Here is a 15,572-nt window from a genome sequence, read left to right on the forward strand (position 1 = left end):
TGGGCATTATTTAGGGAATTCAAATAAAGCAGCAGGATTAATTGAACAGGTCTTCAGACTATGGACGAGAAAACTGGAAACTATTTCCCTGTTGAGATGCTTTGATGCTTTCTCTTCCTGTCCCTGGTGTAAAGAGGACTGTGCAGCTACTCAAAAGCATGGAGAGTTCTTTATCACTTACTGCCAACGATGGTGTTTGAGTGTTCCCCAGCCAGAGGGATCTTTGTGTCTAGAAAGTCCCTGGTGAAGTGGGGATGTGGAGGGAGTCCATGAATCCATGAGCCACTCCCCAAGATTTCTTTGCAGCACTGCTATGTGGCCACTTGGGCACAACAAATTAAAGAGACGTATTAGGGCTTGTTGTATTGCTGTAATACGTAGAGTCCAAGGGACAAGTGGGAAAGTGCTCCATGGTGAAGTAGTATCTCTACCTCTCTGGTTTTGTGCAAAAAAAGAAGCTCCCTCCCCATCTGTGAGGCACATACCTCCACTTTGCAGGATATTTTGCAAATGGCATAATATAGGTGGCACTGAAAGTCATGCAGCTACCTGCTGTGACACTTTGGACCCAAACTACTATTTGGCTGCACTGACTGCTTTACAGCAGCTGCCTCTCCAGGCAGGGAAACTGAGGCACAGAGGTTAGGAAGGGAACAGGACAAATGGTACTTGCATTTTACCTCTACCACCTAGTTGGACACCATCATGATGAGGTGCTTTGTTGTGGTGGCTCAACCCCAACTCTGCATACAGCTGCCAAACCCCAAAAGCACAGCACAATTTTGGTGTTTAGAGTCTCTCAGCCTTCAATATAGTCATGCCTAGGATGCGATTCCAAACAACGAGACAAGCTCTGATTCAGCTTCTGAAGGAGCCTCCCTCTCTATCCAAGCCTTCAGCATGTGAACCTTAGCCAAGTTGGTTGATCTGAAAGCTTCCCCTCAAATCTCTCTGGTTTGGTTGAGAATCATTTCTGGGCAGAAAAGGTAGATATACAGGGGTAAACCACAAGTTCAGGATCTTTTAGTGGAGTCCAAGGGTCAGCCTTGCTAGTAGAATGGGTTGGAAATCTCTGTTCCTCAGGAAGAACGTGGCTAAGCCATCTTGAAAAGCAATACAGCTCCTGTTAGGCTTGCTGAGGAGCAGAGGTACATCAGAGCCCTTCACTTGGGAGAAAGTAATCACCAGACGGCATTTATTTCCCGTTTCTTAGTCTAGCGTAGTGCTGTAAAAGATTTTACCAGCAAGAGGATCTGGTATGGGAGTTTTTCCTGTTGTATTATTGTGCCCTTCCTTTGACCTGGACGAGGCAGTGAGTCAACATCAGTAGCGTTCCTGGCCGTCACTGGGTCTTGCACTGGCCAGTGTGGGTATCCCAGCTTCTGGAGAAAATCCGTGTTAAAAGTTTGTAATATCTTCTCAATAAAGTAAGTATTTAAAGAACAAAGCACACAAAGTGAGCCTCTTTTCTATTTGTGGGTTTGCTTTCATCAGCTGTCACCGAGAGAACCACACTACTTTCCACCCATAATATGCCAAGAAATAAAAGCCAGAGAGAGATGGGTGCCAGTGGTGGCCAAATGGACGTGGTTGTGAAGAGCCTTATGAGCTCTGCTGACTGCATTGACCAGCTCTCCAAGAACTGCTCTACAAGAACTGCTCTGCAAGCTCAGACCCCAACGTACAGACCCTGGGGCTCCAGCCGGTGACCCATTCCTTTCACAAAAGGAATTATGTACTTCTCTCAGAAGCAGCAATATATTTATTGATGAAAATAGTGATTTAGCAGGCTTAATCGTGAATGAGACGGCAATTGAACAAAGATCTAATGGTAAATGTGACATTAGCAAGGTTCGTGATGGCAAGGTCACTTGATTATTTACTGCATAGAAGATAGGGTCGGACTAAAAGCATCAGAGATCCTTCTGTTGAGTCACAAGATGCAGAAAGGTGTCCCTTTTGCCATCCAAGCTTCAAGGAGTCTAGATATGACTGGATCCTATCCCAATCCCGGATTTAACAGTTTCTGCCTAAAGGATTATATGTACAATCAATCCTTTATATCACTTAGCTAAGATTACAAAGTTTCAGTGTGCTTAGCAAATCATTTGTAAAGTTTCAGCAAGCAAGCTATTAGTTGCTCGCTATCTGCCATAGGTAAGGAATCTCTCGACCTCAAGGAGTAACTTTGAGGAGCATCCCTGCTAAAGGGGAAGAAACTAGCATGAAGCCCACTGCATTACAGGAGAGCTCCATGGGCTCTGGGCTGTCCCCTGTTTATGGGGTAAGACGATTGACTACTCATCCTGTTTGTGCACCAGCCCTTGGATTTATGTCCCCTGAAACTGGAACCTGATTTGGATCTCAAGGCCAGATGTGTTCATCACAGCTACCACGGATGGTTATTGCCTGAGCAGGGTTATGGGTGAAGGATCAACTTAGGAGACCAGGGGAGTTCACCACCGTACCCACACACAGGTACCATGTGAAGTGCCATAAGGTATCTGCACAGGGCTGGCACATACTGACACAGGCCTTACGGAAGGTCTTGACCTTTCTGGATGAGCAACTGGAGGTCAGGAAGAATGTGTGAGACCATCTCAAATGACACTATAGTGTTAGAACCTGAAATGATGCCCTAAATATGGCCGTTTTCATATGTGAGGTAATCTCTACCCTTCTCGTCCCACCTGTGGGAGTGCAGTGCTGGAAGCAGAGTCTTCCTTGGTACCACCAGGGTCTGCCCAACAAGGGGACAAGACACTATCTCTTCCTTAAGGACCCCTCCGTAGAGGAGCCTTGCTGACATTTTGGGCTGCCAGGTCTGGTGTCTGCTGCTGCTGGTCATGTTGGGTCTTGGGATCAGGCCCATGCAATGATCAAAGCTTCTTGAGGGAAAATGGATTTATCTGGGAACAGAACAACGCCAAATCCTCACCCACCCTGGTAGCAAAATAACCTTCCTCCTTTTCTCCCTAAATTAAAAGAGCTCCTGGATAATAATAAAATGCTTAAAATCCAGATTTTCTTCACTTTCTTCTTCTTTATTCTTCACTTCACTGATTTTATGCAGAAAACCACATTGTAAGCTTTCACTAAGCAGTTTCAGTCACTGAGTGAAAGGGATGCCCCCAGTAAATTCAGTGTGGTCAGGCTGAAGCCAGCAGAGTTAAATCACAGCAAACATTGTCAAGTTAAGGGTCAGAGATCCAAGCTCCAATGACTTTTTAAAAGAACTCTTCCAGTGTTGCGCAGTGGGATTGGAAGGGCTTGTACTGAGACACTCACCATACTTTTTCTATCCATGTCCATTATTTCTGTAGATTTCAGGAGGAATTTGGCTGTGAGGCATTTTTTGAACATTTCATTGACTCCCTGGCTGTGCGTATCAACTCAGCATCATTCTGCCTCCAGCATGCAGCATGCCTGGAGGAGAGACGGGGGCAGGCTGTGTTGGGGAGCACTTTCACAAGAGCGTGTATTTCGTGCTTTGATGGGACGCATAGAGCTGCTTGGTGCTCAGCACGTTATGGTATGGTGGGAATGAGAGGTTCTGTGGGGCCAGAGCAAACATCTGCTCGGACATAAGTACCCTGGGATGTTTACTTGCCTTTTGAGAACATGACGGTTCCCGTGAGAACTTCCTCAAGAATCCCAGGCTGCAGGGAGCCTGGTGTCCCCACAGATAGGGAGTGAGGAAAGGGAGAAGATGACTGTGAAAACTGGATGAGCAACAGGACACTCACCATCACACCCTTCCACACATCCTTCATTTGCTCATGATGAGCAGTCTCCATGGGCAATGACTATTTACCTCCCACCCCCTTAGCCACCTCTCATGCCATCCGTGGTGCAGCTAGGACCAGGTTCTCAAGCTGATCTGCCAAGGTCCCTCTGGATCCACTGCCTCCATCTCCTGACCAAAAGCACAGCTCCTTCCTTGAAAGAGGTTTCTTGTGCTGGAACAAGGCAAGAAGTCTGGAAGAAGTCTGCTTTGGCACTAAGAGGTCTGCTTTGAAGGAGCAAAGACTGAGAGTATGAGAGGTCCCCACCTGCAATCTTTCCGAACAAGGTCATAGAAAAATTAGTGACCTCCTTTTCTAGGGTCAGAGTTAGCCTGGAAATAAGAGCAGCCCCAGTGATGGGGTGGGTGAGGTGGGCAGTGCTGGCCTGTGGCTCTCTGCTAATTGACCAGGAGGTGATTACAGCATGCTGCTTTCCTTTGTAAAAGGACCGCTGTCCCAGGGGAGGCTGCTGCTCACTCTTGTCTTCCACCCCAAGCTGATTTTTGTCTCCTGCTTCTGTCTGGCCTCTTCCCTGGGGAGCTGCTGTTTCAGAGGCACCAGCCCTTGTGCTTTCCCTAGTTAAAGATTCAGGTGTGACCAGGAGGTAAGGACCGTGTGGTGACTTTTCTTGGACAGCCTTCCCAAAATTCAGTAGCTTCCCCTGCAAGAAGGTTAAATTGGGATTAAAGCACCTGTCCTGCTGCTGTGGTCTCCTGTCTCCCTACGTGTCATTTGGAGACACTTGAATTTAGGTGCCTCATTGAGGCTTCTCAACTTTGAGCTGAATCCCAGCCAAGGAGCCAAAGGCTTGAATTCATCCTGGAGGTCCCTCTGGCCACAAGTTGGCATGGGACCAAGAAGCATTTTAAAGTAAAGGGGGAAAGGAAGTTTCTGTTCCTCTGGAAATTTTTTCACTTCACTACAAGTTCATGAACACTTCAAGCTGACAGAAAAAAAGGGGGAAATGAGGACAACTAATTGTAAAAACAGGAAAGCTTTTTAAAGTTTAAAAACCATTTTATTTAAAAAATAGATGAAAGGTTTTCATTTTTCGAGGATGGAGGACTGCTTGTTTCCATTCAGAGTCAACGCTATCCTAAAACAAAATGTTTCACTGAGGGGTTAAAATAACAGATATTCAAGGGGTTGTTTAGATTTGCATGTGGTGTTTTCTGTTGTTTCGTTTGTTTTCTCTCCAGAAAAAAAAAAAAAAAAAAAAAAAAAAAAAAGGGGGGGGAAATATAGGATATTTCTAGAGTTTATGTGCAATAAGCTCTTGGTTTGACAGCAGATCAGATACTACCACACACTCATCCAGGTCTGCTTTAAATAAAGAACTCCTGAGATTTCCTAAGTGCTTAAATTAACAGGGATGAATGAATACTGGGGATAAATGCTGCTGATGGACATAACAGCATGCATGGCCCTAAGAGGGCAACTGCGATGTGACCAAGCCTGTTGTATTCCCATGTTTGGCTGCAACCAGAGTAGTGATCAGGAAAGAAAAAGGGAATAAAACAAACATTCTCCACACAATAAATAAAATATAAAATAAAATAAAATAAAATAAAATAAAATAAAATAAAATAAAATAAAATAAAATAAAATAAAATAAAATAATAAAATAAAATAAAATAAAATAAAATAAAATAAAATAAAATAAAATAAAATAAAATAAAATAAAATAAAATAAAATAAAATAAAATAAAATAAAATAAAATAATAAAAATGTAGATATACATCTGGCAAAACTTGCAAATGATATGGTGCAGAAGCAGGTGCAGAGGGGATAGCTTGATGCCAGAGTTAAGAGCTGAACAAGGAGCTAGGGCAATTCAAGAACTTCCTCCAAAAAGCACAGCTCTGGATATGCTTTTTCTCCAGCCTTGGCACTGAGGTGCAGTTCTGTTTCATGTCTTGCCCAGCAGGTTACAGTGTGGTGGTTTGAAGAAAATAGAAGTGACATGAAAGAGATGTTAAAAATGGGAGCCAGGCCAGGGACTGAGATGAGGAAACAGAAATGAGAGCTTCCCCCTGCCAAAAGAAAATCTCCATGAAGCTGAATAAAGACGAGAAAAAGCATATGTTGGCTGGATCATGAGCAGCAGCTCTTCCTCTGGCAGCAAAGCCCCTGGCTCTGCACAGCAGCCCACTCCCCTGAGGACAGCTGGGAAGAAGAACAGAGCCACGCAGCCTCCAGAGCCTCCAGACACCACCACCACCCCCGGTCTGTACACTTCATATAGGAAAAGCAGAGGCAAGGGTGTACAAAGGACACCCTGCCAGCAGTGTGGAAACCATGAAGGAGAAGAGATTTCCTTCCTGTGATGGGGATTAGTTGTCCAAGTGCGCTATGTGTGGGAAGGACTTCATGAGGAAGGAGATCTTGACTACCCACCATCGGGTCCACACAGGCGAGGCTCCTTTCCAGTGCTCCAAGTGTGGCAGAAGGTCTTCTTCTGGCTTCTCACAAAAGGCCACCCTCATGAAACTCCACCTCAGCAATCATCTGCTCTGAGTGTGGGCAAAGCCACACCACCATCAGCTGCTTCAAGAGGCACCAGAGGAACCATCTCAAGAAGAAAAGCCCTCCTGGTGGGGGAGAGGAGCCCTCTGAGGACCTGGCAACCAGCCACGTGCCGATGGGTGACCACAATGGCCCTATAAGTGTCGTGAAGGCTTAGGTCAATGCTAATGACCATGAGGTCCTGAAGGCTGAGGCCTGCAGGTCCCATGGTGGCAGGGATCGAATGCTCAGGGAGGGAAAGGCTGGAGGCTGCCCTCTTGGGGATGGGTTTGCCATGTTCCATGTTGCCATGGGTTTGCCATGCCACTCAGACCCACAGCCCTCTGGGTGCTGCTCCCCGGGGAACTCCTCGTGGTGTGCAGTGGGAGCCAGCAGTGGGAAACCTGCAAGGATCTGGACTTGAGTTAGCAGCAAGCCCCGAATCGAGCCTCAGTCAGAAATGGCTTCAAAAATGTGAGATCTGGGGTCAGGGTGGGATGTAAATACATATTGTGGCTTCGTTTGATTTCTGATATGTGATCGTACTTCATGATATTTGATAGCAGGAGGGCAGAGAAGCTCATTAAAAAAAAAAAAAAAAAAAATCTGATTTTGAGTAGATTCATGTGATTCCAAGAGATGGAGCTTTTTTTAGAAAAAGGACCAAAAAAAAGTCTCACCAAACATTACGAGACTTGCCACCACTGACATCCCAGCAGGAGCTGGAGCAGAGCAGCATCATCCCTGGCCCTCCTGCAGCCAACGCCAGCACTGGGCACGTGCACACCACGGGGGCTGCTCCCGTGGGAAACTCACTGCCAGAAATAAGGGTGGATGTCATGGCCAAAGGGCTGGGGACCGGAAGAAGGGCCACCAAGGTCAGTAACACTCCTCGTGGAGGGCAAACCCCCACCCACGCAGCCCTGTTTGCAGAGGCAGAATGAGAGCGCGGGCTGGGAACCAGCACAAGGGTTATATCAAAGCGTTGTTGGTAATTTATAGCAACGTCACGCAGAGCTTGGTGGTGTGGGGTAATCCCTGGGCTCGCTTTTTATGGAGTTGAGGGTGTTTGTTGCATGTTGTGTGCTGGTATGTGTTTGCAGCTACAAGCACCATGTGGCACCAGCAGAAAGTGTGATCCATTGCTCCACCAAGAAGGTGGGCATTAGACTCGTAGAATCACAGAATTATTAAGGTTGGAAGAGGCCTTCAAGATCATCTGGTCCAACATCCCCCTACCACCAACATCACCACTAAGCCACGTCCCCAAGCACCACGTCCAACCTATCCTTGAACACCCTCAAGGACAGTGACGCCACCACTTCCCTGGGCAACCCGTCCCAGTGCCTGACTGCTCTTTCTGAGCAGAAATGTCTCCTCATTTCCAACCTGAACGTCCCCAGGTACAACTTGAGGCCATTCCCTCTAGTCCTATTACTAGTTACCTGTGAGAAGAGGCTGAGGCTTCTCCTGGTGTGCCTCCCCCCAGCAGTTACGGGTTAGCAGAGGCTGAACCCACCATGGGTATGGATGAATGTCCCTGCACCTGGTAGGAGACTCTGGCTGTATGGGATAGAGCTGGGCCTTCCCATAGGACATCTCTGTCCCAGCTCAGTGACTTGGAGGCCACCTCCAATGCCACCTTGCCCAACCAACTTGCTGTTGAGAATGATTTTGGGGGAGAAGAAGGAAGGGTTTTGCTCAGCAGTCACTTAATATATCATTTCAGACATGTCAAGGGTGTTCAGCTGCATCTGCATCCTGAGAGTTACTATCAGAGCTTGTTTCAGCAACACCAAGAAGATGTTCACCACCTTCCCTGGAGCCAGGAGCACCCATGGTGAGAGCAGCACCCTCCACCCTCCCGTACCCTCCATAGCAGCCAGGTTTTGCCTTTGAGACTGCACAAAGGCAGCAAGGCACTGCACCATGTCCACACAATGCTGAGTTTCACCCGTGCACATGCCTTTCAAGCTCAAGAAGACCCCTTCACCTGCTTAAAATTACCCAGGATGCAGGCTGAAATGTCTGTTTCATTAAGGCTGGAAAAGACCTCATTTCATTTCATTGAAAAGTTTCTTTTTCTTGTCTCTTTCCCCAGCAGGTCTGTTTGATTTTGAAGGTTTCCTTCAATGTTTCCTTTCTTTTAATCCAGTGTTTCTGTTCCCCTGGTGCTAAATTCATCAGCTCTAACTAAGTTAACCGATAACAGACCATAACAATGGTACACTGAACTACTACAAGAAAAGCAGGGAATTAAATCATTCACTAGAAAACAGACCATGGTGGAAGACTGCTGTTTCCTGAAAGCTCTGTATCCTTTCAAGATTTTCAATTATTATTTTTTTTTAATTTTCTTTTCGTACAAGATGTTCTTGCTCCAGTAATCCTTGCACAGCTCTGTCCTGCTTCTGCAGGCTGAAACAGGGCTGTGTTCAGCCCTCAGTGCCCGGCTGCCTCTCCCTTGTCCTGTATTTGGGGATTTTCTCTCTAGAATTAAGTAACAGAGAGGAATGAATTACCCGGCTCCCCTTTTTCTAACTGATCCTTATTTCGTTAGCTCACATTATGTCTTGCTAATAATCCCACTGCATATAAACAAATTTGAGACGGGGATGATCTGAAAACAGCTCTGTACATCGCGGGACAAAACTGCCCTGATTAGGTGACTGCTTTTCCAGCTGGGGGGATTATGAGCAACGAGTGACAGACCATGTTACCAGAGCATGGAAACAAGAAGAAAAGGCTTTGCCCAAGCATCTTTCAAATAAGATGCAGGAGAACAATTAACAAAACCACAATTAATGAACAATTAATGACCACAGCCTCTTTGGTCTCTCGTTTGGGAAACTGGAGCGACTCGGTGTTTTTGAGCTCCTGGAGAAGTTTGACTGCTGTAGGTTGAATGCAGATGAATTCTTAATCTCACTTGCTTATGTTCCCAATATCAAGTGAGAACATAAAAGAAAATGGGATATATCGACCCTTAACTGCCTCAGTGTTTGTGGGTGCTCTGCAGGCTGCAGGGGCTGGCCTTATATCCCCTGAATTCAGGTGTTTATAGCAGAGACGTAAGCATCTGAGCTGGTTACCCCCATTCTAATCAAAGGAGAGAAACAAAGAGAAAGTAGAAAGTGATTTTTTTTGCCCTACTTAGGCATTCACTCTGGGATGAAACTCCGGGACTTCACTGACCCCGCTGTCTTAATCTCCACGGGCTGCAGAGCAAAGCCGGCTCGGAGGGAGACATCCCCATGGGATTTTAGCTCACAGCAGCCTATCTCACCAGAGAAAGAACAGCAGCTGTACAGACACAGGCTGCCACAGCCGGTGATTAGAAGACATAATTGGGGTCAGCGCTGCGAATGCCTCTGTCACAAAAACATCTCATCCCTAAGCCATTTGCTCCCTGCACCGTGCTGATAGAGCTCTGCCTTCCGACGGTGCTGGCTGCATGTGTGCTCCCCCGGGAGCGAGCTGGTGGGGATGGCAGGGCTGTGGAAGGCTGCTATGATTCACACAGAGGGAGGGGATTATTTCCCAGCTGTATTTTTTACAACTTTGTTCTTATTTATTACAAGGCAGAAGGTAGCCGTGCAGAAGATGGAAGAACTAGCAGGAGTTGTGGACACCCCCTGAAATATTAACACAGGATCCAATGTTATTTACTGTTTTCCACAGGATTCATTCTTCTGAAGCAAAATAATTACATTTTGCATTTGTCCTTGTTTTTAAAATCACACACCAGCACAAAACTGCTGTATAGGATCCTCCAGCTATGAGAATCATCTCTTTCCCTTTGATTTTTGTTGTATTTCCTCCAATTTGCCAATGATTTGCCCCTATTTTTCTAATCAAAAGCTGTACTAAACGAAGCCATTCTTCAGTGCTGTTGGATTCAAATCATCCTGAATGAGGTGGAGATGGGAGGTGAGGGCCTGGGGCAGGAGCACCCCCTGGGGACCAGGACTCATCATCCTCATCTCAGCTGAGCCCTTCATCCTGCTGCAGGTCTGACCAGGGGTTGGTGTGAGACTGAGGTATCACAATATGAAACGATGAGAAGGAATTTAACCTTCCAAGTCCCTGTGACAACCCTTGGAAAAGCACATGTAAGGTCCTTACTTCACCTTGGTGTGTATCAGCCAGAACAGAGGCAAAATAAAAATGAGAGCTGTGGCTGATGAGAAATCTCGTCTCCAAGCATCAGTGCATCCTGGTTCTCTGGTCCTCAGGTCATTATTGTAAGGTCTTTCTTGCTCCTGTCCACATGTTGCATCACGAACATCCCAAAATCACACCTCTCTGTGCCAGTCTAGTGCCGTATTTCTCAGCACACAGGAAGACCCTTTTTTAAGAAGCAGGAGGTGGAGGTCTCTTCCAACCTAGAAATTCTGTGATTCTGTGATGTGGTAGAAAAGACACAAAATATGCTTGTTTAACAAATCACCTACTGGCATGTTCTGCTGGACCCAGGCACTTGTGGTCCCCTCAGGTGCTTTGGCACAGACCTGAGTGCAGCTCTGAGATTTGGGATGGCGCCTGGTTGGGGACCTAGTTGTGTGTCATGGTCCATTTGGTGACACGGGGATGGCTCTTCCTGATGTCCCTAAGCTATTTTCTGAGCAATTCTCTCCAACTGGGTCAATTGCCAGATCATTCGACCGCCACCTCCATCAATCCCCATTTCTGTTTGCACCAAAAAGCCGATCAAGACTTGTTCCTTCCCTCCTACAGAGAGCCATTTGTTATTCAGAACAAAATATTATGTTGCCGTGTTATTTAATCATGTCAAAATTCATAGGCAGCATCTGTGCAGAAGATAAAATGTTTCGGGACAGTTTAGTCCTTTTCTTATCTGAGTGATTACGGTTATGTAAAGACTTTTCTTTCAAACATGGAGATGGAGTTTCATAAGCGAGAGACCAAAATAGTGCCAAGTAGCCAACCATCTCCCCTTGATCACACTGGATTAGTACAATTAATCTGTAGGCATTAGTGGCCAGCAGGGTTTTGCCTGGAGGATATAATATATATTTATTATTTCATATCTGATTTCCCACAAGAGGCAGAAAATTCAATCGTGGGCTTTTCTCCTGCCCGTCATATTTTTGCAGATGGGGTTTTGGGATCTGGAAAATTACTGAGGGGCTCCTGGTCGGAGGTGGGGGGACAGGTAACAAGGGGAGGACGAGACTTCGGGGTTTTTGTACATCTTCTGAGAAGAAAGTCAGCAGGAATCGCTTGTTTGGGGAGAGCAGCCAGGCTGGAGGCCTCAGCCATGCCCAAACACCCGTCCAGTGACTTTGGTATAACCAGCAGCTTTCAGGCAGCCCTGGTGGCACTTTTCTGAAAATACCACTGTTCCCTCGTAACACCACAGCTAAATAAAGCTCAGAAATATCGAATTATTTCCCTGGGGGAGGAATCAGGGGGATGTATTCACTGTCTCCTATTCAGCTGCAGGAACGGTGCCGTGTAACTGCCTTTAACTAACGTGAAACCCTTGAAGAAAGAGCGGAGCTTTGCTTGGCTCCTGAAATGAAAACCAAAAAGGAAAGTGCACAACAAGCATTCCCTGCTGTGGGTGTTTGGAAATAGGTGCTGAGGGTTTCTCGGTGTGCATTTAGTGCCGCAGAGCAGCTGCGTTTCTTCCTAATTTATAAGCGAGGACGTAGAGGCCTGGTCTGAAGCACCTTGTGCTCACGAACACAGCTGAGTTGCCTCTGATCACTTAAAAGTGGGCACGGATGGATGCAGCTGGATGAGGGATGATGGACGTGTGGGTCGAGCTAAAGGGAAGGAGGACACCAGGTTATGGCTCATCCTGCAGCTCCCAGCACCTGGGAGCCCACGCGTGGGCCTTCACTGACCAGACGCAGCCATCAGAGGGTGCGAAGGGAAGAGAGGAGGAACAGCACCGACACACTGGGATCCTGCCTCTCAGGACTTACTTTGAAGCTGAAAGTTTTACCAAATATTCACAAGTCCTTGTTTTAGAAGAGAAAATGATCAGCTATTTTCTATTTCCAAACAGCAGGGAACACCGTGTGAAGCCAGAGCTTCATCCTCGCGATGCAAGATGAATTACTGCTTCGGAAGGCCAATGGGGTTTGTCAGAGCTTTTCACTTTTCACAGCCTGATGAAACGAATGAGCGATGCTCTCCCATCCCCTCGCAGGGCAGAGAGCTGCAGGTTACAGCAGAAAGGGGAGCGTTACTTGATCGGCTCGGATGGGAACATGGAAATGAGGGTGGCAGCGCGACGCGGCGTTGGATTGAGACCCAGCAGCGCCCGCTTATAAATACTTAACTCTGCCTATCTGGTGCAGGAGGTGAATCACGGGTCACAGCCAAGATAGGAATCAAAAAGGTTTAAGCTGACTTTCCAAAGTACATCTGTTGGCTCCGTCTTCGTTAGGACAAGCCCTGCCCCTTCAGCTTTTTGTATCAGGGGTGTTGGCGAGGCCCTGGTGTCCCCATCCATCAGCAAAGAAAAACAGGTGGTTTTGTGGTCCCTGCTCACGATTCCTGCCTAAAACTGAGAGAAATCATGCCCCAAGACTCTGCTGATCGTAGAGGCTGATCAGGAGGCTACAACCGTCCATGATGTAAATTAATTGCATTTAATTACAAGGACGCCCCCGACTCTGTGAGCTCGTGGGGATGGGGGTCCAAACTTCACTCTTACACCCCAGCTGTGCACTCTCCTAAAGAAGAACAGACCTCATTTCTAAAACTTTATGAGAGTCACTGTCTCAATTGCATTAAAATCTGGGTTTCAGCAGCATTTTCAGCCATTGAATTAACGAGAGTTAGAATCGTTAATTGCAGTTAATTGCGGTGCTGGAGGACCAGGGCTGCAACACAACCGAAGCCCAAAAGTTAAAAATAAAGCCTGCAGTTTCAGCCTGCAAATACCTTCCTGGTGCTTGCTATTTTCTGCCTGACAGCACCCTCTTCTGGGAGCCGGTGCTGCTTGCTGAAGGGTGCGCCCTGCTCACTGCCCTGCACCTTGCATCGGCTTCCCGGTGCCCGAGCACCCTCCCAAGGGGGATTTTAGCACGGTGGCGCCAAACAGCCTCGTCTGCTCTTTCTGAGCCCCCTTTGAAGTAGTTTGCTGTGAGCTGGGAAGGGGCTGGAGCCCCTTGCCATCTCTGGTACCCCTGTCAGCATGTGGCCAGCACAGCTGCGGAGTCCTCCTCCTCTAAAACCATCCTCATCCTTTGCCCTCTGAGGTCCCCGCTGGAGTGGATTCAGCAGCACAGCCGGTTGCAGGGCTTGCTTGTGGTTTAAATAACAAAGTTTATAAGTACCAGCCATGCAACCAAGCCCAGTGAAACAAAACGAAAGTGGCAGCACGGTGATTTTTGGCACGGTGAAACTCCCACCCTCAGCGCCTGCGCCCGCCCCTCCCTTCCCAATGCCCCCAGTCCATCTGCTGCTGCAGAAGCGCAACTAAACCTAAAGGAAATTATTCCAAAATGTTCCCAAATTATTGTTTGCCTGCTAATCTGGGGAAGGTATCAGCCACTAGCACAGAAAAAGCAGCTTCCAGTCACGCGAGTCCATTGATGCTTTCAAGCATCCTCTTCTGCGTTCCTTTTTTCTAAAGCCCTTCCTTGCTGAGCACCAGACCTGCTGATGCCAGGCTCTGATGAGGCAGCTACAGCAGAGGTTGATGCACCTGCAGCTGCCACGTGCCAGCAGCAGCAGATGCCTCAAGCACACCAAGGCCAAAGAGAGGCACGGATCAATCCTCAGGATTAGCCAACAGACCGGGAAGGGAAGGCAGGCAAATTGCAACCAGCAGCTCTGCTGTTCATGTTCTTCCCACTTCTCCCCTGAAGGAACTTAAATTAGACCCTCTCAAGAGCATTTTATTTCTTTTCCTACCTAATACTGTGTGATTCATAGGAATTTGTAACTTTTTATCATGTTGGCTCATCATTTGATCTCAGTGCACAGCACTGTCTCCAGTCACCTTTTAAAGAAAATCCTTGTGAATGTGAAGACTCAGATGAATGATTTCCAGCTTGGCTTCCCCTACAGCCACGTGGCAGCAACACAATCTGAGCCCTGCGAGATGGTGCTTTGGGAGCTGGCCTGCAGGTGATGGCTCCCCAAAACTGCCAGCTCAGGACATCTGGCCAGCCACATCCAGCACAAAGCACTAGAATTCATATTTCCTACCTTAACTCTAAATAGCTGTTTTAAACCCAAGCAAAATCTGACGTCTTTGAGCCATACTCAGGTTGTAGAATTTGCATCTTTTTGTAGAAGTCACATCTTGAAAGATTTGCTTTGCATTTTTTGGCCAAAGACAGGCAGCTTGGAAGCTGTGCCAAGCGTCTCCGCAGGGTGACTGGTTCAGATGCATGTGACAGGATTTGACAGTGACAGTGGGATTTGTCCTCTCCAGCAGCACCAACCCCAGTCCCAACTGCTTTGTCAGGTTGGTTTCTAGCAGGGATGGAAAACCCTACAAGAACAGGACCAAAGCCCTCCCCGCAGGCTAGAGGACAGCTGAGCAGGCTGAGAAGAAATGTGGAAGATGAGCTGACCTTGCCTCTCCTCATTAGTGGGATGAGACAAACACCAGTAGGTGTTAGGTCTCTTACCTGGTCTGGCTCACATGGGGTTTAGTGATCCCCAGCTGGGGTAAGGCACACAGCAGATAGGTTTGAGTTCATCCAGCACCCCTAGAAATCAAGATGTACCTGGGTTCTTTTCTCACCTGCTCAGGGCAGTCTCCATCCTTGCTGCCAGAAGACATTTAATGGAAAAGCAGAGATCCTGCCCCCATTCCTGCTCTCCACACTCCTAGCTGCTCGCTCCCTTAGCCAAGCAATTCAACCATGCCAAGCGAGAACAAGAACTGGCTTTTCCACCCCCTCTCTGCTCACCTGCAGGCAAATGCTCTGAATTCTGCAGAATTATCATTAAACACCCACAGCCAAAACAAGTGCTGAACTCATCTCTTCCAGGAGCTGCTTGGAGCACTGGAAGAGGACTGACACATTGATCATCCCCTTACAAATGAGGCCAGGCAGCCTGTACCACCTCACACGAGCATCCAAGGTGATTAGAATCTATAATAGGTGTCATCCATACCTTCTTGAGGGGCCACGATAAATGTGCAACACCCACAGCCATAACCAGCATTTAAAAAAAAAAATCTGGAGAAAGTACAAGGCTGCTTTAACACGGAGAACCAGGTATATATAACGGCGTTTTTATTAATAACACCTTTAGCTTGGACTGCAGTTATTTCAGCTTTT

The sequence above is a fragment of the Aythya ferina genome (genome assembly GCF_964211825.1).
Source record: "Aythya ferina genome assembly, chromosome: 2".
Lineage (NCBI taxonomy): Eukaryota > Metazoa > Chordata > Aves > Anseriformes > Anatidae > Aythya > Aythya ferina.